This window comes from Eurosta solidaginis, chromosome 5 (genome assembly GCF_040869045.1).
Source record: "Eurosta solidaginis isolate ZX-2024a chromosome 5, ASM4086904v1, whole genome shotgun sequence".
Lineage (NCBI taxonomy): Eukaryota > Metazoa > Arthropoda > Insecta > Diptera > Tephritidae > Eurosta > Eurosta solidaginis.
The window spans coordinates 221295774-221319265 of record NC_090323.1 but is presented as its reverse complement, the minus strand read 5'-3'; positions in this window follow the sequence as shown (position 1 = coordinate 221319265).

The following is a 23492-nucleotide window of genomic DNA, read 5'->3' as shown; positions in this document are numbered from 1 at the left end:
CCCATATCATACAACCGCATTCTAGTCATCCCTGGTCCACCTTTATCGCGATATCCCGAAATGGGGTCCCCCTTTTTAAAAAACTCTTTAATACGTTCCATTTGAAACCCATGTCATACAAACGCATTCCAGGGTTACCCCAGGTTCATTTTGCTAAATTGTGATTTTCCCTTATTTTGTCTCCAAAGCTCTCAGCTGAGTATATAATGTTCCGTTACACCCGAACTTAGCCTTCCTTACTTGTTATGTATACGGACCTCACCAAAGATTTTTTTTTAAAACGGCATTGTTTGTTGAGCAGTAAGGTCATTCGAGAACTACAAACCTCCGATAGAGGATGGCGTATATCTAGCCTATGTGGAGCAGGGACGCCAATGGATATCGCACCTAGCCATGATTAGGTAAGATAGCCTCTCCCGAGGGTGTGGGGGAGAGCGAAAATGGTTTCATACCCAAGGTGGCTGAAAAGATCCACTTCTGTCGAAAGTTCTTTAAGCCTGACATCCTCTGCTCTGAAAGTAATGAAGAAAATCATAGGACCAGCATGCATATAGAACAAGCAGGTCGATGGAGCTCATATAGAGGTGCCATTGGCATAGTGGTGCCTTTTACAACACGGCCCACTGCTTTTGAAATAAGGAGGGTTCATTGGCCAATCCGAATGTGGATAAATCCTAACAAGACAACCGTTGTAGCCTTTTACAGCAGTGGATGTAGTACGGTTAAAGCATGTGACCGTGGTGATATATATGGGAGTCACGTTCGACTCTAAGCTACTGTGGAGGAAGTTTGTCGACAACAACATGTCAAAGGCTACAAGTGCACGGTTGTTGTGTAGACACATTGCATTGCAAGAAGACGCTGGGAATGCAGCCGTAAGATCGTAAGAATGGTTTAGACGATGAAACTCATAATATATGGAGCAGTTGCATGGTGACAAAGAGCGACTGTGGCATGTGTCTACATTACGGGAGCCCTGTGAAAATGCACTCGATGGCAATGGAGGTGCTGACAGAGTTAACGCCTCTAAACGCCATAACTGAGCAGGCAGCCAGTAGCACTTTGGTTAACATAGCTAAAGTGGGATGTAGAAAAGGCAAAGTGGTGCAGTTACGGAATAACGAAAAGCTTAAGTAGCAGATTTTTTCTCATCTAACTTCCCAGGTGTGCACGAGGAAGTCGATTTAGTTTGATAAGCATTTCAAAATAGAGCAAGTGAATAAAGGAAAGTGGGAAACTTCCAGAAGTGAAGTATTCCACTAGAATAACACTCTCATACGGTACACTGATGGCTCAAAGACACCGGCGGCAGTTGGAGTGGATATCTTGGGCCACAGAGCCAAATGTCTATACCACTCGGAAAATATCTGCAGGGTGGATACTCAAAGGGGAGAATTGTAGTAGTCAGCGATAGTCGAGCCGCGCTCAAGGAAATATCTTTCAGATTAAAAATCTGGTGTTTCACATTTTTACTAAAATATTCCTTGTTTTAAAAAGAGTAGTTAAATTAATTATAAAGCAAATAGAAAAATATTTTTTTTTTTAAATGCGTTTGTAATACATTTATTAATTTTATTAAGCTTTTTAGAATCGATGCTGGATTGTATCTTTCACTTGCAAATGTCATACACATAAATCAAAATGAAACTAAAATAATAAAATTACAACTAAAAAAAAACTTTTTCAAAAATTGTCTTGCATTTGTGGAAGGACACAAATGCGCAATGGTAAACAATTGAATCAATTGTTGATGCGACAACCAAAACCGGCGGTGAAACTAAAAACTTTTAATTGGCGCTTAAAAAGTTTCAAAACACAGAGAGACGTAAAAAATACCCTACTGGAAAGGCAATAGCAAGTGTTACCAATTTCTTTTTAATAACTAGAACAACAGTCAATGCAAGATACTCTATACATAGTACGAACGCAATTAAGTCTTCAACAGGGCAAAAATAAATAAAAACAAGTAAGGGAGGATAAGTTCGGGTGTAACCGAACTTTATATACTCAGCTGAGAGAATAAGAGAAAATCACCTTGTAGGAAAATGAACCTAGGGTAACTCTGGTATGTGTTTGTATGAAATGGGTATCAAATGGAAGGTACTAAATAGTATTTTAAAAGGGAGTAGGCCATTTCCATAGGTGGATGCCATTTCAGGATGTCGCCATAGAGGTGGACCAGGGGTGACTCTAGAATGTGTTTATACATTATGGGTATCAAAACTAAGGTATTAATGAGGGTTTTAAAAGGGAGTGGCCCTTAGTTGTATATGTGGAGACGTTTTCGAGATATCGACCAAAATGCGGACCAGGGTGACACAGAACATCATCTGTCAGGTACCACTAATTTATTTAGATATGCAATACCACAAAATGTATTTCTGCCATGATTCCAAGGGCTTTCGATTTCGCCCTGCAGAACTTATTCATTTTCTTCTATTTAATATGGTAGGTGTCACAACCATTTTACAATTTTTTTTCCAGCGTTATATTTTGCGTCAAAAAACAAATCCAATCACCATGTTTCATCCCTTTTTTCATGTTTGGTATAGAATTATGGCATTTCCTTCATTTTTCGAAATTTTCGATATCGAAAAAGTGGGCGTGGTCATGGTCGGATTTCGCCAATTTTTAATACCAAGATAAAGTGAGCTCAGATAAGTATGTGAACTAAGTTTAGTAAAGATATATCGATTTTTGCTCATGTTATCCTGTTAACGGCCGAGCCGAAGGACAGACGGTCGACTGTGTATAAAAACTGGGCGTGGCGTCAGCCGATTTCGCCCATTTTCACAAAAAACAGTTACCGTCATAGAATCTATACACCTACCAAATTTCACAAGGATTGGTAAATTTTTGTTCGACTTCTGGAATTAGGAATATTCAAGATAAATTAAATGAAAACGGGCGGAGTCACGCGCATTTGTTTTATTTTTGTATTTTGTTGCACCATATCATTACTGGAATACTGTTAAGATATTCAATTTTTTGTTAAAATTTCACTTTGAAAATTTTCTTTTAAAAAGTGGGCATGTTCTTCATCCGATTTTGCTAATTTTTATTAAGCTCATATATAGTAATAGTAGTAAAGTTGCTGCCAAATTTCATCATGATATCTTCAACGACTGCCAAAATACAGCTTGCAAAACTTTTAAATTGCCTTCTTTCTTTTTTCTTTAAAATTTTAATAATTTTCTATTCTGCGTTGTAAGTTCAACCCACCTACCTAGTTTCATCGCTTTATCCATCTTTGGTAATGAATTATCGCATTTTTTTGGTTTTTGGAAGTTTTCGATATCGGAAAAGTGCGCGTGGTTATAGTCCGATATCGTTCATTTTAAATATAGATCTGAAATGATTGCCCAGGAACCTACATACCAAATTTCATCAAGATACCTCAAAATGTCTCTAGTTATCGTGTTAACGGACAGACGGACGGACGGACGGACATGGCTCAATCGAATTTTTTTTCGATACTGATGATTTTGATATATGAAAGTCTATATCTATCTCGATTCCTTTATACCTGTACAACCAACCGTTATCCAATCAAAGTTAATATACTCTGTGTGCAAAGCACATTAAGCATAAAAACACTTAGAAGATTTTTTTAACTTTATATGAGAGCTTAAAGCATATGTGTTTTTTGGAACTAGTTTTGTGATGTAATCGTTGCGTTTTTTTTGTAATTGTATGCTTATGAGATATTAACGTGAAAAATGGACAGTACAGACTTTGGTTACTTTTTCTTTGTTTAAAATTATCGAAATAGTACTCAATAAGAACTAGAATATATGTCAATTTAAACTTTTTCAAATTATATATTATTTATTTACACTCTAGAGCCAAACTTTGTCAAAATTTCACGTAAATTTCAGAAACTGAAATATGTTGATCGACCGTGTAGATGTTTTTGCTGTACAAAATGTCCCGAAGTTCGGAAGCAGAAACTTTTCCTACAGGCTATATACTTAAGTTTTGTGTGTGTATGGGAAATTAAAAAAGAGAAACTTTAACATATTACGTCATTAAATTGTTTTATAATATGATATCAAGCATAAATGTTTGCAAACCTAAATAGTTGCACAGAAGTCTAAGTTCGCGCAGAACCGAACGTTAAATACCCATCATGTGGTCTCATATCTATTACATTAATAAGCAACTTAAACATATGGCAACCCTTTTAAGGTATTAACAATCATCTGGCATCGATTGATCTTATGAAGTGTGCAGGCAATTTGAAAAGTTTCGTAAATGTTAAATATAGTGCTAAAATATCATATAAAATATGACACAGCTATTTATTAAGTAAATAGAATAAAATAATATAAATTAAAATAAAATAAAATAAAATAGAACAAAATTTAATAAAATAAAATAAATTTAAAAAAAGTAAAATAAAATAAATTAAATTAAAATAAAATAAAATAAAAAATTTAAATAAAATCAAATCAAATAAATTGAAGTAAAATAAAATAAAATAAAATAAAAAATAAAATAAAATAAATTAAAAAAAAAAATAAAACAAAAAAAAAAAATAATAAAATTAAAAAAAATAAAATAAAATAAATTAATCATATGTATTTAATTAGTTGTTGGTTTTTAATTAGTTGTTGGTTTTTATTATTGATATTAGAGAAAGTAACCATAAATAAAATAAAATAAAATCAAATCCACTAAATTTAAATAAATTAAGATAAAATAAAATAAAATGAATTAAAATAAAATCAAATAAAATAAAATAAAATAAAATAAAATAAAATAAAATAAAATAAAATAAAATAAAATAAAATGAAATAAAATAGAATAATATAAAATATAACAAAAAATTATAAAATAAAAAAAATTTAATAAAATAAAATAGAATAGAATAAAATAAATAAAATAAAACAAAACAAAGAAAAATTAATTAAATGAAAATAAAATAAAATATAATAATAAAATAAATTGAATTAAATTAAAAAAAAATAAGTTTGGTGAAATGAAATTGATGGTTAATGTTATTCTGGATTCGACATAAACGGTTGGCGGTCATTAGTTCCATAATTATCGATTGCGTGATCGCATTCATCATCCCTGGTACGTTATGCTACGTTTCCACCAAACCCAAACTCCGTGTTTGTCAACTCTTTTATGCAAAATATCTCTTGGCAGAAATGCAACTATTGATTTTTGCTTTCGCGTTATTGATACCGAAGTTAAAACACGTTTTTCGATAGCTTACGCGATATTTTTAGACATTTTTTAACAGTCATACGAAACTGGCAAAAAAAAGAAAAGAAAAGAGCAGAAATGAGTAATCTAAGAACTCTTTGCGGTTGCAAAGGCTCCATTTTTTTCTATTCTTACAGGAGTTTGTGCCGGCCATAAAATCTTGCGGCCGTCGCCGAATTTTTCGTAAAATTTGCGAGTGTTACCCCTGTTGGCTAGCATCTCAAGCTCCCCCTACTTACGCCTTTCCACCTATACTTTTTTCTTGCTATAATGGCGTTTCATATCCTTTTACAACTCCCGGTAGCGCGGGTGCACATCTCAAACAAACGTCTATAACAACGTGGTCGATTTGACCGGGGGACAGCCATGTAGCTTGATGTATATTTTTATGCATGTAGCTCCTGCTAGGGTTTTTTTGTGTTTCGAGCAATATCGTAGTCAACAACCTCAGTCCATCAGAAGAGGTGTTATTGGATAGTTTTAACTTTCCGACAATGGGGACAAACACTCCTTTTTCGCCAAGCACAGCTTTATAACATGGCGCGGACTGCGCTCGTACGTGCGTTGAAAGCGTTCTTAGAAAACGTTTTTCATGTCATTGTCTTTTTAATGTCGGTGCATGGACGCAGAAAAATTATAACTAAAAAATTTCCCCTTTATTTGTATTGAGCCGAGACGTTAGTCCGATAGTCTTCTTCCTTCCCTGCTTCATCTTTCTACAATTGATGTATGTTATAATTGCAATAACGTTCCGCAAACATAGTAAATATTCATTCATGGTTGGAACAAAATATTTGCATAGCAATATCGCCTACCATATTCACTTTGAAATTTGGCCAAGGACATACCGTGAATTCCATTGAAGACTGAGTTTGTAGAATTTTTGGTATTCGTGTGAAGACAGGCACATTTTTGAATTCGCTCTAAGGCTTTAACTTTTACATATTTTCGCAAAATAGCGAAATCCACTACATTTCAGATATTTTACATACAAAAACCAAGGAAATCAAAATATGCTTTTATTTCGAATTTTCTGTGGTTCAATTAACGGACTAATTATGCATAGCACCAAATCGTGTTATTGCATTTAAGTTCAACAATAATAAATATCCGAAAACTAATTAATTCAGTACATTCCCTTAAGTAAATTTTTTCAGCGAGGCTTCGTGAGAGTCAAAATATTTGTTTAACTTTGCTTAATAAAAGCGTTGGTTTTGTAACATTCTCTATGAGATTATTATCTACATTCTATATTATGTAAATCAAGTTGCTAGTTATATTTAACGTATAAACTCCGCTAAGCTGCTAAGGTTCGTTCCAATGAATCGCATCAAGGGAGAGATTGCACTTAAGGGTTAGCCAGAAAAGGCAATTCGGTTTATCACGCATTACTACCGATATCCAAAAACAGGGAAGGGTATTCAAGGATTTGTGTAGCATAACCCTCTCAAAGGATTGCCGGCGCAATTTATAGCTTCTTCAACCTAATTGTCTACCTCACATATTCGTAGTGAACTCTGTTACTTTAGCAGGCGAGGCTCTGGCGACCACAAGTTCTACATGTAGCTAGGGGGTGCGGCCGGCGTAGCATAGAAGGTTTAGTGTAGTCACATTTAATCGTTCCAGGGATGGTCGAGCTTATACTATGATGCTTGTTATCGGAACGCAACGGACCTATATCGCGTAAAGGACCATCAGCATCGACAACATTCCCCAAAACTTTCGGGGAATTTATTTATTGCTACAACAACAACACCAAGAACAACATGAAAGGGTTTCCTCAGTGGGATATGTTCAGTTTTGATCTTTTTTGGGCTTTCTCAATATTTAATTTGAAATATTTTCACGCCATCGCTGAAATTTATTGCCTGAGGTGTTTCTAAAACACTTTTTTGGCAACCGAAATAGGTTTCGTAAATGGTATACCTCTTATTCTCCGCTAAAATGTACAAAATGCAAACCTAGCTTGGGTTATTATCAGAGTCTGCAAATATCTGTTATCCCCCCAAAGTACATATGATTCGGACGTACATTTTTGGGATCGTGCAGGATTCCAATTATCTTGTTGATAATTTTGGGACGATTTCGAAACTTTTTGTAGTAATGGTGGCAACATTTTGAAACTATTTAAGGATCATTAGGAAATCATCTCGGAATTGTTTCAAAGTGATTTCGAAATCATGACGGAACTATGTTAGCGACTACTAAAGAAACATTGTTGTACTACTATGCAATCATTTAGTGAGTTTCGGAAAAATTAATATATGAATACGTAAAATGTTGGTATTGTTATCGGCGTATTATTGGTTTGTTATTGACATGTTGTGGGCATGTTACACATGGCAACTGTTATAAAAGAGTTGTCGGTATATTTTCGGTGAATTATGAAAAAAATATGATATCGGTTTATTATTGAAAAGCTATCGATTTGCTATCGAAAAAAAATCGAATTGTTGTGAAAAATTTTCTATTTGAAATACAAAAAAAAATATATACTGTTTCTCGAAAAAATATCGATTTTTTATCAAAACAAATATATTTCTTATGAAAAACTGATACTGTTATCGAAAAAATGTCGCTTTGCTATCGATAGCTAACCGTTACCACTTATATAACTTTCCGATGACAAGAATTGTGTAACATGCCCCTAAATCGTCGATAGCAATCCGATAACTCGTCGCTAACGATTTTTATCCTTCCTCTTCCTCTCTTAAATTTTTTCCTCTTCTTTTCTTATATTTGCTTTTTTATGTCTTTTTCTTCCACCTCTTTTTATTATCTTTTAATTCCTTCCTTTTCCTCTCTTAAATTTGTTCCTCTTCTTTTCTTATATTTGCTTTTTTCTCACTTTTTCTTCCCTCTCTTTTTATTATCTTTTAATTCCTTTCCTTTTATTTTCTGCGCGTAACATACATATGTACATTATATGTATATATTTTTTACGTAATCGGTTTTTTCTCGTTCACTGACCACTCTGTTTTTTTTTTTTTTTTTTTTTTGTTTTGAAAACGGTTATTCTCGTTGAGACACCGAACCCGGCAACTCTAATTTAACAGTTATTTAAAAGTGGTCAAAAATAGGTATTGTATTTGAAAATATCGATTTCGGGAACTGTTATTTGCGATCTGTGTATGAAAATATTTCTATAATTTTTATGTAACAATTTGTCTATATTTTTATCTTTAATTCTATAAACAACTACTTTTTATTTATTTCCAGGTAAGTCGTCTTCTATTTCATTCGAATTTACAGGTAAAATACTTTTTTTGAATACCTCATACTGTACTATCAAATATAAGTGAAGCGCTCCACTATTTTTTGATGAATCTGACTTTTATCCTAATATGTATATATCTTCTGTTCGCGTGTGTGTGACTTAACTCATCCTAAACCACTTGACTGATATTGAAAAGTCTGCGTATGTTTAAGGGAATTCTAGTATGCTTAAAATTTACAATTTGGTGAGTTTTTTTTTTTATTTCTCTGGGAAAAGAACCAACCAATTGTAAAAAAATCAATAATAGTGCGATTTCTATGAAATTTTGTACACGTATACTGTTCAGGAGGTTATTATATGAGAAAATGTTCCTTCCCGGAGTAGATCAAGAACAAATCTCATAAAAAAAACTAATTTATGGTGCAAGTTACTTGATCGGTATAGGGGTATCTTTTTATCCATGTTAATCTTTGGAAAACTCTTCATTCCGAGAAGTGGACGAGGGGCCAACCTATTCTAAAAAACTTTATTTATGGTGAGATTTGGTTGAATCTTGACACAGAAGTGCATCTATTACTGAATTATTATTAGAGAAACTTTTCCGTCCAAAATTTAGACCATGGTGCGACCTATTCAAAGAATTCTTATTTATGGAATGATTTAATTGAAATTTAGAACAATTGTTCTTATTCGACAAGCCTAATATTTGAGACCCTTTTTTTTTTGGAAAGTGTAGAGGATTTAAGTGAGAGTAGAAGACAGAAAAAATGAGAAAGTTAAAGGAGGATAGATAGGAGGAGAGACACACAGTAAACATGGAGAAAGGGAGGGAGAGGAGGTAACATTTGACATTAAATTTTTTGCAGAAGCTATAGAGATTCAATATATCTCACACCAGGCTCGAATGAACAATTAACTCTAAACACTACTATGCTCAGAAAACGCGAAACACCCGACGAAAAAGCATCCCATATGCGCCAATGTATATTTAATTTTTTAGGAAGTCTATTCTCTCTGATAGGCAAAGGTATTAGTAATTTGATTATACAGTTTGGTAGGTATGGGATTGAGCAGCCCGGAGGTACTTCTAGCTTCGAAATTGAAGATTTTTGAGTTACGTTCTTATTGATCTAGGTTTGCGATATGATGACATTGAGGTGGTGTAAATGAGATTAAGAGTGCGTGTGAGAGTAGGAACGGGAGCGGGTGTGGAAATAGGAGTGGGAATGGGAGCGGTAGTTGAAGTTGGAATGGCTTCGGGAGCAAGAGTAAGATAAATGGATTAAGAGATGCAAAAGAATAAGAAGAAGGGAAGTTTACTTTAGAAATATAGGCAAAGTCCGCTGGGTACTCTACTTTACTTATACATTTATGCTACAATTTTACGAATTCCCCCTTCGCTGTTTGATTATTAAGCAAACTAGCTCCATACATAGGTTAGGTTGAGTCAGTTTTGGGTGGCCGCTGTGCCAAATGAGTGTTAACAGCTCACTTGAAAACTTTTGCGGCCCGTTGTCATTCCACATTAACTAACGGCGGCTAGTATTTCTGATCTTTAGGTATATTGTTATGTAGTTAAGATATATTTGCAGAATAGGCAAACGCCGGTCCATAGAAAATTAAGATATTTAAGAATTGTCCTCAAAAAGGACAAAGGGTTGATGTGATCCACTTCGTCAGCCTCTATGCAACTAACACAGTTGTGGTTTTCCAGGATACAAGTACATGTCATGGATTCTCGTAGGGCATTTCCTGGTGTCTGTAGCTTTTACAGCATCTTTGACGATGTATTCCATGTTTATCGTATGACAGTGCTCGCAAAAAATATTCCCCTGCAAAGCCTTAGCAGAGTACCCTCATCCGTTGATAAGTCATGCTTTTAAGCGCATGATGTCCTTTTACGCACAAATATCTTTTTAACTTTTACCATAAATTTGCTAACAAAGTTACAAATTTTTCTCAGAAGAATATCTATCTGAAATTTTATGAATTTTCTTCCTGCAATTTATCACGCAGAATGGCAATTTTATTATTCTTTTCGTATGAGTGTGACTTACGATTACAATTAAGATTTTCGCTAATTGTTTCTCTGACTTCTCTTTTCTTTTGCAACGTTCCTGCAAACATATAAATGTTTCGCATGCTTCTATTCGCTCAACACTTTAGCATGCATATAGTTTACCATTTGGATAACCCGCCGTTCTTGCATGCATTTAAAAATGTATTAGGGTGGGTTAAAACTTAAACTTAAATTAATTTAAACAAAAGATGTTATAAGATCGCGGATTTGAACAAACATTGTTAAAAGATGTTATATTTTTTTATGAGAAAAATAAAGTTGACACAAATTCTATAAATTGGAAAAATATCTTCCGGCTGTATATTTTTGAAACGATTCATTTTTTTTTTTTTTTATTTACATATTAAAACGAATATGATGATTGTGGACAATAAAAAATTATTAATTTAACGGTTAACCAGAAAAAGCATTTCAGTATTTAACGTATACCAAACGATAAAGAAAAAAGATATCTTTCAGTAAGATATTTCTAATTTTGGAAATTTTCGGTCTTTTTCAATTATCAGTATTAATTTTTAAATGCTTTATCACTACCACTGAGATCTTGTAGTAAGATTTAATACTTAAGGTTTTTTCAAACTGTTAATTTGCGACAAAAAAAATTTTCAGAAATTCACCATTTCGCTTCTGCTTAAAATTATGCAAGCTTAACAAGTGTTATTCCGCAAAACTAAAACCAGAAGTCATACTACATCCCGATCGTATATTTGTAGGGGCATGCAGGGATTATTTCCAGAATCTATTTTGGGTCATTATTAGACCGTTCGGGGATAATTTTTGAATGATTTCAAGACTTTTTTTAATCATGTTAGGATAATTCCAAAACCATTTTTGGATAAATTCAGGACTATTTTGGATATTTCCGGATTTTGTAGGTACTATTTCGATATGAGTTGGATAGTTATTTGGGATCATTTCGTGTTTATTTTGTGATTGTGTAGAGACAATTTTGATATCGTTATGGAATCATCTATAGATAATTCCGGAGCCATTTCGAGACAATTTTGGCATATAGTTAGCGACTATTTCGGGACAAAATCGGGAATATTGTGGAATTGTTCATCAGAATTCGAAAAAAAAAAAATTATTTAGGAGTATGAAAAGTTATATGGCTGTTATTATTATGGAATTATTATCGGCATATTATCGACGTGATATCGTATTGTTATCAATAAAAACTTTAATGCAAGAGTTATCGTTTTCAAAGGATCGCATTAGCAATACCTTAAATACTCTATATAAGTAAGGTATTTATTATATAAGTAACGGCGATCGCCGTGGTGTTATGGTAACGTTCTCCGCCTACCACACCGAAAGTCCTGGATTCACGCCCAGGGCAAGACAACATTAAAATTTTAGAAACAAGGTTTTTTCAATTAGAAGAAAATGTTTTTAAGCGGTATTGCCCCTCGGCAGTGTTTGGCAAGCACTCCGAGTGTATTTCTGCCATGAAAAGCGCTCAGTGAAAACTCATCTGCCTTGCAAATGCCGTTCGAAGTCGGCGTAAAACAAGTAGGTCCCGTCCCGCCAATTTGTAGGAAAAACGAAAAGGAGCACGACGTAAATTGGGAGAGTAGCTCGGCCTAAAATCTCTTCGGAGGTTATCGCGAATTACAATTAATTATTTTTTAAGAAATTAAATTTACGATTAGATCGAGTTCTACTTTATATGATCCTACTTAGACTGTCAAATTTGACCAATACTGATTGCCTTAATAAATAAATAAATTGTCCACTTTTATCGATTAGTTATCAAAAAAATCGATTAGTTATCGACATACTATCGATTTATTATCGAATATGTAGCGATTGGTAAACGATACATTTTTAAAATTGGTGAGTGGATTGATATTATAACGCAAAATACAAATATAGTAAAATTTTGAAAAATTTGGTGTGGCACCGCCCACATTTAGTAGGAGAATGCTAAAAAGTTTTGAAAGTCGTGCATCAAAAGCGGCTGATATCATTTTGAAACTTGGTTTAAGTACTGCTCTCGGTATTTTTCTAGATCGTGTCTTATGTTTAAAAGTTAATGCGATTTTGAAAATTGCATGGTAGTGGAAGTTGGAGTGGGGATTGGAGTGGGAGTGGTAATTAGAGTGGGAGTGGGATTAAGAATTACAATGGTTTTGTGGGTGGATGTGCCGAATACCTCATACCTTTCATGAATGAAGCTGAGCAATAATCTTATCCAATTCGCAATATCTGAATAATAATATATAGAGAACAGGTGTATATCTATTAGCAACATTTTTGAAAAACAACATATGAGTTATAGATCTTCACACAAAGTTACACGTTTTTTGTTGTCTACATAAAATATATATGACGACGAATCTAGTGTCTGATCAATACGTTGTATAGACCAAAATATATATCGACCGATAAGAATCGGTTGTATACGACCGATCTCTAAACAATAATATGTGCCATATACGAAAGCATCTGCTGAAATCTGGAGTTTGTGTTTGATAAATTGATGTAACAAAAACTTCTTTCCAGAAAAAGCAGTTGTATGTTACATAGATCCGTAAGGTCGGTTGCGAGAAATATCTAATCGGATACCAAAACATATCTGCTTACCAAACTTCATGGAGATCGCTGAAAAATTGGGGAAATAGTCTGTGTTGAAACAAACAGACGGGCTTGGTTAAGTTCATCATCCTGATCATTTTGGTTTACTTTTTGAATGGTCTATCTGATCTCTTTTAAGGACTTACAATTTGAGTATTCGTGACAAATAATTAAACTACGTTTAATTTTTATGAAAGCGTGGTTAACTTTAAAAAGTAACCAAACGAGTTTTTGGGCAACAGCTAAATCTCCCCCGTATTCCAGTTATTTTATATATTTGACACCCCCTTTAATACGTAATTCACAAAATTGTCTATGTATGCCTGTATGTATGTATGTACATATGAATGAAAATATAAAATTGAGCATCCGCCTCCTACGAAATAATCACGCTGTCTGACTGCAAGTTAAGTGCACTCTTTGAATTTCCATTAAAAGTTTTTATTTTTTGTCGAATCAACCAAAACGTTTTTCCGCCACGAACACGTGTCCGTTGTATGGTTACGGTAATCAGTAGCGTTGCGAATGCTTTTACATTCATTTTAAGTAGAGCGCATGCAACTCCGCAAGACTTTTGTACACTTGCACTTGAATGATGCAGCTATTAGTATTTTTGTGTAGCCATTTCTTTGCAAATTACAGTTTTGAGGTTTCAGCAGAAAAGGAGAAGGAACAGAAATATTAATGAAATAATATGTATCAATTTGTTTTGTTTTATTGAAAGGAAAACTTATTGAGCATTTCTTGTCAAACTTAACAATTTAATTACAAAATGTTTTCTTAATGGAATTATAAATTAGCTTACCAGGTCTTACGAATCATATTGTATGAAGTTCTTAAGAAATATGCTCCCGCTGTTCCTGCATTCCGTCGTGTTGACTTGTGCTCTCAGCGAGCAGGTGTGAGAGTCGAGTTCGAGCGAAATCATTGGCAGTCTGTTGCGATTTCAGTCTTATGACGTCCAGCTTTCCTTAGGTTTTTTGTTTCTTGGTTTTAGCCACGCCGGGGCGGGCGCGTAGTTTGGCTGTAATGTGATGATGGCCCGAGTCGATGTAAGGTCCTGTGATTGTGTACACATCTAAAACACTGGAGGCATGCCATTCGTCTATCACAACGTGGTCGATCTGATTGCGTGTATTTTGATCGGTGGAAACCCATGTTGCTTGATGTGTATTTTTATGCATGATCCTCGGGCTGGATATGACCATGTTTCTATTCGATCGATATCATCATCTTGAACAGCGGCGCCGTAAGTTCTGATTTGGTTTGAACTGATCGGTAAAAATAATTTAAGAGTCAGCGCATTTGCGCCTTGGAAACCACGCCACTGTTGGCAGCCATAGTTTCGCAATAGTAAAAGACTTTGTTTATTTGGGAACCAGCATTAACACAAACAACAACATCAGCCTAGAAATCCAGCGAAAAATCACTCTTGCTAATAAATGCCTCTTTGTACTAGGTGGGCAATTGAAAAGTAAAGTCCTCTCTCGGCAAACGAAAATCATACTCTACAAGTCACCTATCGTACCCATCATGCTATATGGTGCAGAAGTGTGGACCATGACAACATCAGATGAATCGACTCTGGGAGTGTTCGAAGGAAATATTTACAGACCTCTGCGCGTTGGCGGTGGCAAGTGCCGAAGAAGATGTAATGATAAGCTGTACGAGTTTTTCGCAGACATCATCATAGTCCAGCGAAATAAAACTCAGCGGCTACGCCATGTTATCAAAATGCAATATGGCGCTCGGCTAAGCAAATATGTTTATCGGAGCCCGCACATGAAATACGAGGAAGAGGGGATCCACTCCGCCGAAACGACCAGGTGGAATTTAAACTCCCTTGGTGTGACCAATTGGCGCAAAGTGCAGAGCGAAAAACCAACTGGCGCTCCTTATTGGACGGCCATAACAGTTTAGAGGGCTAACCGTCAATTAAGTAAGTAAGATTGACTATTCTTTAGCCAACGCTACTTTTGTACATCTAGTTGTCTCGTTGGCCTGTTTTCCCAGCGGCTGGACTTTTCGCGAGCAGTCTTAGTCTTCACGGAACTAGATAAATTGCCGAAAGTTATAACTTATGAAATACCTTCGTATTAGCCTGTTCTCTGCAACTAATTGTCCCTGGAGCGGTATTTAAAACCCCTCTCCTGCGAGGATCTGTACGGTAGCAATGAGACTCGAACAAAGCTACGTCTTGTTCTTTGACAACTTTTTTTCAATTAATTTCTGCTTCATGGACTTATATTTTCATAAAGGAAATTATTCGTGCATGAACTTGTGTGAAAGACATGATTTGCTATTTTTCTGTGAACAATAAGTAACCACGCCTGGTAGTTGTACAAAAACCAAACGAAGTTTGACTAAGTTAGTGTTTCAACGGATCCATCATCGCAGAAGTGTGAGCTCAAATGCCTTTCTTTTAAAAAGAGGTTTTAAATACGTTTGCAGGGTATCGTCTTGTTAGCTGGAGTCAGAGCCGTCCTTGTGCTATTTTCATAACATATAGAAATTTTTTCTGTTGTTGTTGTTGTATTAACCTAGCAGACACTCCCCGAAGCCTTCGATATTAATGGTCCTTTGCTGGATAAAGATGCGGTATGTTCCTGTAACAAAGTACCATTAAGGTACTAGCCGGACCATTCCGGGAACAATTTATATGACCACATTAAACCATCTAAGCCATAACGCCCTCCCCACCCCATAGTTCAATGAAGAACTTGGGGTGGCCAGAGCCTCGGCTGTTAATGAAACAGGATTCGTCACGGATAGGTGAAGTTGACAATTGGGTTGGAGAAGCTATATATTGCGCTGGCAACCCATTGAGAAGGTTGCGCTACACAAACCATTTAATCAACCCGCTGGGAAACATTTTTTCTACTATTGCTTTTTGACTTGGTTCTTAACTTTGTTCGAAGCAAAATTACTGAAAAGCTTCGGATGAGTTTTTTAATTCTTTCGATCAATGCGAGGCCTCTATCTCCTCGTGAAGTTATTGGTTGATTGTTAGCTTTGCCGCCCGTATACCAAAGACCCTCCCCTGTACACATTCTCTAGAAACCAACTGATGCAATTTTAGTATGGCTAGTCAGTGTTCCTTTCAAACTGCCTTGTGTGGACAATAAAACTGCTCCTATATTTTACAGAGAATTTAGCTACTTCCTGAAGTTTCGGCAGTATATAACTGCTCATTGTTATAAAACCAAGTGTGAGCTACGTCTTGGCGGTCACACAGGACTGTTTTTTTGCTGCTTTTCTTGCCGCAGCTCCTGAAAATGCTGTTGAACGTGACCCCTATACTATCAGCCTGCGGGCCAAGCAGCCAGTGTTTAGTTATGGGGGCGGTGTTCTTAAATATTTATTTCCTAAATCTTAAGAGTAGCAGTTGGAGACCGCTAACTCCTTGAAACTGCAATATATTGTAACGAATTTGAGGGATTCCGATAATTTTTCACCTTCCGCTAACGTTCGAATCACTGAACTGTCGAATAAATAACTCCAATATTCAGTATTGCAATTTGGTCTTTATTTAGAGTATTTTGGGAGTTGTACTTTACAATTATACTTCATAACTAATATCGTGTTTAAATCAAACTGATTAACTGATTCCTCAGCTTGCGCTGATTTTATACTCCGGTTATCTCGTTCGCCAACTCTCCTAAGGTCTAGTCGTTTCACGATCATGTGTTCTAGAATAGATCCACCTCATGCTTGGTTACCCAGCTATATACATGTATATTTGTAATTTATGCTTTTCTTCTAGCCATATGCCTGTGTATGTGTGAGTAACTACTTATTCTCTTAGCTCAGGACTACATATGTATATGTGAGATATTCTTCGTCGCCTTTCATGTACGTAGGTGTTGCTTGCCTTAATGTGTACATGTACATAAGATTGGCTGCTTACTGTTTTTGTTGTTGTGATTATTTACTAACAGCATAGTGATGCTAATATTCGCCACAGCATGTTTCTCTTGGTTGATATAAGTGAATGATTTGATGCATCTCGACAGCTTCCCCAGAAGGAAAATTATATAGAAGCCGGTTCCAAATTGAAGTTTCGTTAAAGTTTTCTAATAATTTCGACCTCTGCTTTACCTAGCAAAAAGTTTTTCTTCTTTTGTCATATTACATATCTCGGAGCTCTGAACTAAGTGTACGCCTACAAGGTTTTGGCTCTCTAAACTCTTGGAATTTTTATCTTTACTACTTCATCGCTCGGTATTAAATATTCTTCTGATGTAATTGGCTTATATTCGCCGAAAGTAGAAACAACATTCAGTTCCCGCCAGTTTAAAAAAAAATTTTAATTAGCACATTTATAGATTTCCAGTAAAACTCGCTGCTAAAATTTGTGGAGCTACAAATATAGCACAAACTAGCTAAAATTATTATTTCCTTTGAAGTTTTGATTGTGCTCAACATTCCGCTTGCCTGAAAAATTTAGTCCTTAAAAAGTTTTAGTGGAAATAGTTATTTGTGTAAAATTGTGCAATACCGCTACATATTTTAGTTTACCACTTTATATGTCATTTGACATAATGACTTAACACTTTTTCTGATTTTAATATATCGACGTACAATACGAAAACTAAAACTTTCAAACTTTCATATGAAAACTAACACTTTCAGTCCATGGCTGACGAAAACAAGAAAATTCAATTTGTGGCTAGCGAAAAGTAACAATTTGGTTTTTTGACTGACAAAATCTAGCACTTTATTTTTTCTTTCCTTCTTATTTACAGTGCCTTGAGTGGGAAAGGAGCTTTGAGTAATGAAAACTTATTGACCCAGCTCAATCTGGCGACTGTAATGAAATTGCGTAACCGTCATTTAAGGCCTAAATATTAATCGTAACAATTGAGCTCTAAATCGTCTAGGGAATTTTGGCCTTACATCACGACATGTTGCCTGTTTAGCGGTAAATGACGGAAATTTGAAGCAGCATGGGGATCGAGTCTTATATAACATGTCGCGACCATTCCAATGAGATTGTGGGGTGACGTCCTCAACCAGTTGTAAAACCGTAGCTAATGTTGCGCTATCATATTCATTTAAATTTCAGCATAAATCTTACTTATTAAACTCAGCTGAGCAGAGCTCACAGAGTATATTAACTTTGTTCGCATAACGGTAATCCGTAACGGCATAAACTAATCGAGATAGATATAGACTTCTATATATCAAAATGATCTGGGCGAAGAAAGAAATTTATTTAGCCATGTCCGTCCATCCGCCCGTCCGTAAACATGATAACTTGAGTAAATTTTGAGGTATCTTGATGAAATTTTGTACGTAAGTTCCTGGCCCTCATCTCAAATCGCTATTTAAAATGAACGAAATCCGACAACAACCCCGCCCACTTTTTCGATATCGAAAATTTCGAAAATCCGAAAAAGTGCGACAATTCATTACCACAGACGGATAAAGCGGTGAAACTTGGTAGGTGGGTTGACGTTATGACGCAGAATAGAAAATTAGTAAGATTTTGGACAATGGGCGTGGCACCGCCCACTTTTACAAGAAGGTAATTTAAAAGTTTTGCAAGCTGTAATTTGGCAGTCGTTGAAGATATCATGATGAAATTTGGCAAGAACGTTACTCCTATTACTACATGCGTGCTAAATAAAAATTTATAAAAGGGGATGACGAACACGCCTACTCAAAAAAAAAAAATTTTTTTTTTAAGTCAAATTTTAACAAACAATTGAATATCTTTACAGTATATAAGTAGATTATGTCAACATTCCACTCCAGTAATGATATGGTGCAACAAACTACAAAAACAAATCAAAATTTTAAAATGGGCGTGGCTCCGCCCTTTTTCATTTAATTCGTCTGTAATAATTTTAATACCACAAGTCGAACAAAAATATAACAATCCTTGTGAAATTTGGTAGGGGCATAGATCCTATGACGATAACTGTTTTCTATGAAAATGGGCGAAATCGGTTTAAGCCGCGCCCTGTTTTTATACACAGTCGACAGTCTGTCCTTCCGCTCGGCCGTCGATAATTTGAACAAAAATCGAAATATCTTTACTAAACTTAATTCACGTACTTATCTGAACTCTCTTTATCTCGGTATAAAAAAAGGCCGAAATCCGACTATGAGCACGGCCACTTTTTCGTTATCGAAAATTACGAGAAATGGAAAAAATGACATAATTCTATACCAAATATGAAAAAGAGATGTAACATGGTAATTGGATTGGTTTATTGACGCAAAATCTAACTTTAGAAAAAACTATGTAAAATGGGTGTGACACCTACCATATTAAGTAGAAGACTTTGAAAAAGTTCTGTAAAGCGAAATCAAAAGCCCTAGGAATCTTGGCAGGAATACTGTTCGTGGTATCACATATATAAATAAGTTAGCGGTACCCGACAGATGACGTTCTGGGTCAACCTGGTCCACATTTTGGTCGATATCTCGAAAACGCCTTTACCTATACGATGTCTCGAAAAGGCGTCCACCTATAGAACTAAGGACCACCCCCTTTTAAAATACTTATTACACCTTTCATTTGATACCCATAACGTACAAACATATTCTAGAGTCACCCCTGGTCCACCTATATGGCGATATCTCGAAAAGTCTCCGACCTATAGAACTAAGGCCCACTCCCTTTTAAAATACTCATTAACACCTTTCATTTGAAACCCATGTCATAAAAAAACCTTCCAGGGTTACCCTGGGTTCATTTTGCTAAATGGTGATTTTCCCTTATTTGGCTCCAAAGCTCTCAGCTGAGTATGTAATGTTCGGTTACACCCGAACTTAGACTTCCTTAATTGTTTTTATTCATATTATGTAAAGTTAGATTAGGTTGAACTGATCAGTTCATAAGGACCTCATGTAGTCTGAATGGGTCTGAGTTGTTACCAGAAGTTTATTTATTGACAAAACTGAAAAACCAGGATCCATGTTATAAAAAAGCTCCGTCCTCATGGTAAATGCTAGAAGCTTTCTTTGACCTATGCCACTTGCTGCTTATAGATTTTTCAGCTGTATTCCTCCTTATAGCTGGATTCTTAGCCTGGCAAGCGAAGGACATGTGAGGTCCTTTCCTCATCCAACCCACACTTCCTCCATCTGCTATCATTGAGAAATTTATGTTAAACGCTTCCAAATGTTTGACTTACCCACATGTTGGGTGATGACCTTGAAACTAGATAGTATATAGATATATCCATAAGATCAACGCCGTGAATCAAATTATTACATTTTAGCAGATATCATCCAAACTAGTTGAGCTATCATAATGAAATTTTCTCTAAATAATTAAAATTGCTTCCAACAATTTTTGTTGCTTTTCATACCAATCTCAGGGCTATAGGCATGTGGTTGCACACCACAACTACAATAAAGCAACGTTCGACGACAAGTATGATTTTGGTTTGTATTAACCTACTAGAACAGCATTCGTGATAGATTGTCTTGCTCTGTCGCTCCGAAAGTATCGAACCTCATAAATTATACATATCGATGATCTTCACTAAAAGAAGTTACCGATGTCTTCTGCACCGCGCGTTAATGAGATATGCATTAAAGTAAGTGACTATCTCCCTGACCTGTCCATTCTCATCTAAAAATACTGGGTGAGGCAATCGACGCTCATTATCACTTAGAAAACAATTAGCCGGCCGCTTTCATGCTACGCGTCCTTGATATGGTCGCCAAGCGAAAAGGTAACTCAATGGAAGAAACTACAGGCCTTTCAAAACACCACTCTCAGAGCTGCTGCGGGCGATAGTAATTCCCATAAGCGAGATAAATGAAATGCTAAACAAATCATTTCTGCTGAATGCTCAGGAACCAAGGCATCTGATTAAAGCGGCCCTACCTCCCAGGGTCTTAAGAAGTTATTCTCGAATATATGTATATGAGAAAATAAGGCAACTGAGAATTTGTAGAAATAAGGCACAAAGAGGTACTCAGAGATATCCACAAAAAAGCTTCGGACCTCTGAGCAAGGAATTACCCGGCGAACCGCGTTCTTAAAGTCAAGTACACTAAACTCGCAGTAAAGAAAAGCAACCTCTCAGGGAGACGCATTTCACTTCACTCTCAATCAACTTCGATCTGTATACTGTAACAAATTAAACTCTTACCAATCTATAGTCAAGCCCGATATACATAATATATGTCCTTCTTGTAAGGTGTCCTCAGAAGAAAACAACCATCTTTTCAATTACAATGCAGAATGAACGACTCTATCATTATTTTCTCTCTGGTAAACCCATGCTAACTTCCATTAGAGGATGTTGAATAAAATTTGTGAGTGCTCACACCTATTGTATGGCGCGAAGCACTGATATGACAACAACAACAACCCTCGCTTTGTAGCCGCCTTCGCGAATTTAACCAAGCCTGCAGCCTGCCAACTTTGGAAACCAGTTAATAAGGACTCCAGCTTTTTCAGAGAGCATTATATTTGCGATTCGCTTCCACTTTATCAATATGCACGAATATCAAAATCGGACTGTTAGATTTGAATACGTTGTTTTTTCTTGAAATCTGTAGGAACCAAATATTTATATATTTTTTGTTGAATTTTTTCATAGGCTAATTCGATCTAATTGCTCCTCAGAGGAAATGAAATATTTTTTAAGTAACATTATCAATATCTACAGAGAAGCACACATACATACGCATACCTATGTACATATGTATGTATATTAAAATATCTACATAGAGTTCATTATAGCTGGTAACTACTTGACGAAACTCTACTCTGTACTTAATTGGAAAAAACGGTGCTACGAAACGTGTTTACATATTTACATATTTGTTGTATACAAATATTTTTTATAAATATATATATAGCTGCAAAGCGTAGTACGTATAAAATTGCAGCAACTGCATATGAGCGCAGCCAAAATAATGTCACCTCAATTTGGCTATAAAGGATATTGCATTGATGGGCACTAAGTGAAGGTAGTACATGGCGTATGAGTAACAAGTTTACTGTCTACTACAGCACAAAAAAAGTTTACCAATAAAAAAGTTAGTTACTTACCGAGGCAAAACAGCAAAATGGCTAATTGACAATCACATATGGGGATGGAGGAGGTGTACTAAATTTGCTGAAAACGTATGCTTAAAGCAAGTATATTGTCTTAACCCATTAGCGCCCAACCAAAATCACTTTGACTATGTTAGGCTTTAACAAGTAACGACGGGACATACCTTTCATGAATGGGGCTGAACAATAATCTTATTCCATTCGTAGTATCCAAATAATCAGCTGTATAAGATAAGTAATATACAGTGAATAGATATACATAGCTCAGCTATTTTTAAGATAAATATAAAATAAAAAAAAGGTAGGTACTTTGTGTGAGGATGCAAAGTTTCACGTTTTTTGTGGTCTGCATGTAAAAACTATGACCAAAAATCACTTATTCAACAATATATGAGGTAAACGTAAGCATTTGATGAAATTTGAAGCTTTTAGCCGTAAAAAGAGGAGCAGAAATTACGGTTGAATGTGAAACATAACATATATATACGACCGATCTATAAAATTTTTTCAGTCAAAAATATATGCTATACACGTAAGCATTCGTTGTAATTTGAAGCCTCTAGCTCTTAAAATGGGGCAGTAATTATGAAAAGTTTCTTATCTGAACAATCGGTTGTATGAGATATATATGTACTATATATACAACCGATCTCTATGATACTTTCAGACAACAATACATGCTATATACGTAAGCATTTGGTAAAATTTGAAGCTATTAAAATGGGGCCGAAATTGCGAAAAAAATATATATATATACTATATTGTAACGAATTTAGTGAAACTCCCTTCAGTGGCGTTTCTAGAATTTACTACTTAGTTACCAGCTATAACTTCAGATGCACATTTATAGCTTCTCATATGCGCGTTTATATGTTAGTGATACTTGCACAAATGAGTGCCTAATTTTGTGAGCATCTCAGATAAGATATATGCATGTGTTTGTGCGTTTCTCTCCGCTGCGTACATATTTGCGGACATAATGATGGATTTGTTTATGGATATGTTTAGTATTGGCTTAGAGATGATAGTATCCCTTAGTGTTGCTAATATTCGTTCCAATATATATTAGGGTGGGTGAAATTGTGTGGAGGAAAAAACTTCAGGTGCAAATCCAGTTTCTGAATCTATGGGTCATACTGATTAATATTGTCCATGGAACATGGGACCATAGGTCTGAAATGAATTTCGAGCCTCCCTTATTTTGTTAGAAAATGTTATATCCCAATCCGTGTAGCGGCTCTCGCAAATAAAATACATGAAAATAAATGTCAAATTCGGATTCGGATTGGGATATAAAATTTTCTAACACAATTAGGGAGGCTCGAAATTCATTTCAGACCTATGGTCCCATGGACAATATTACTCAGTATGACCGA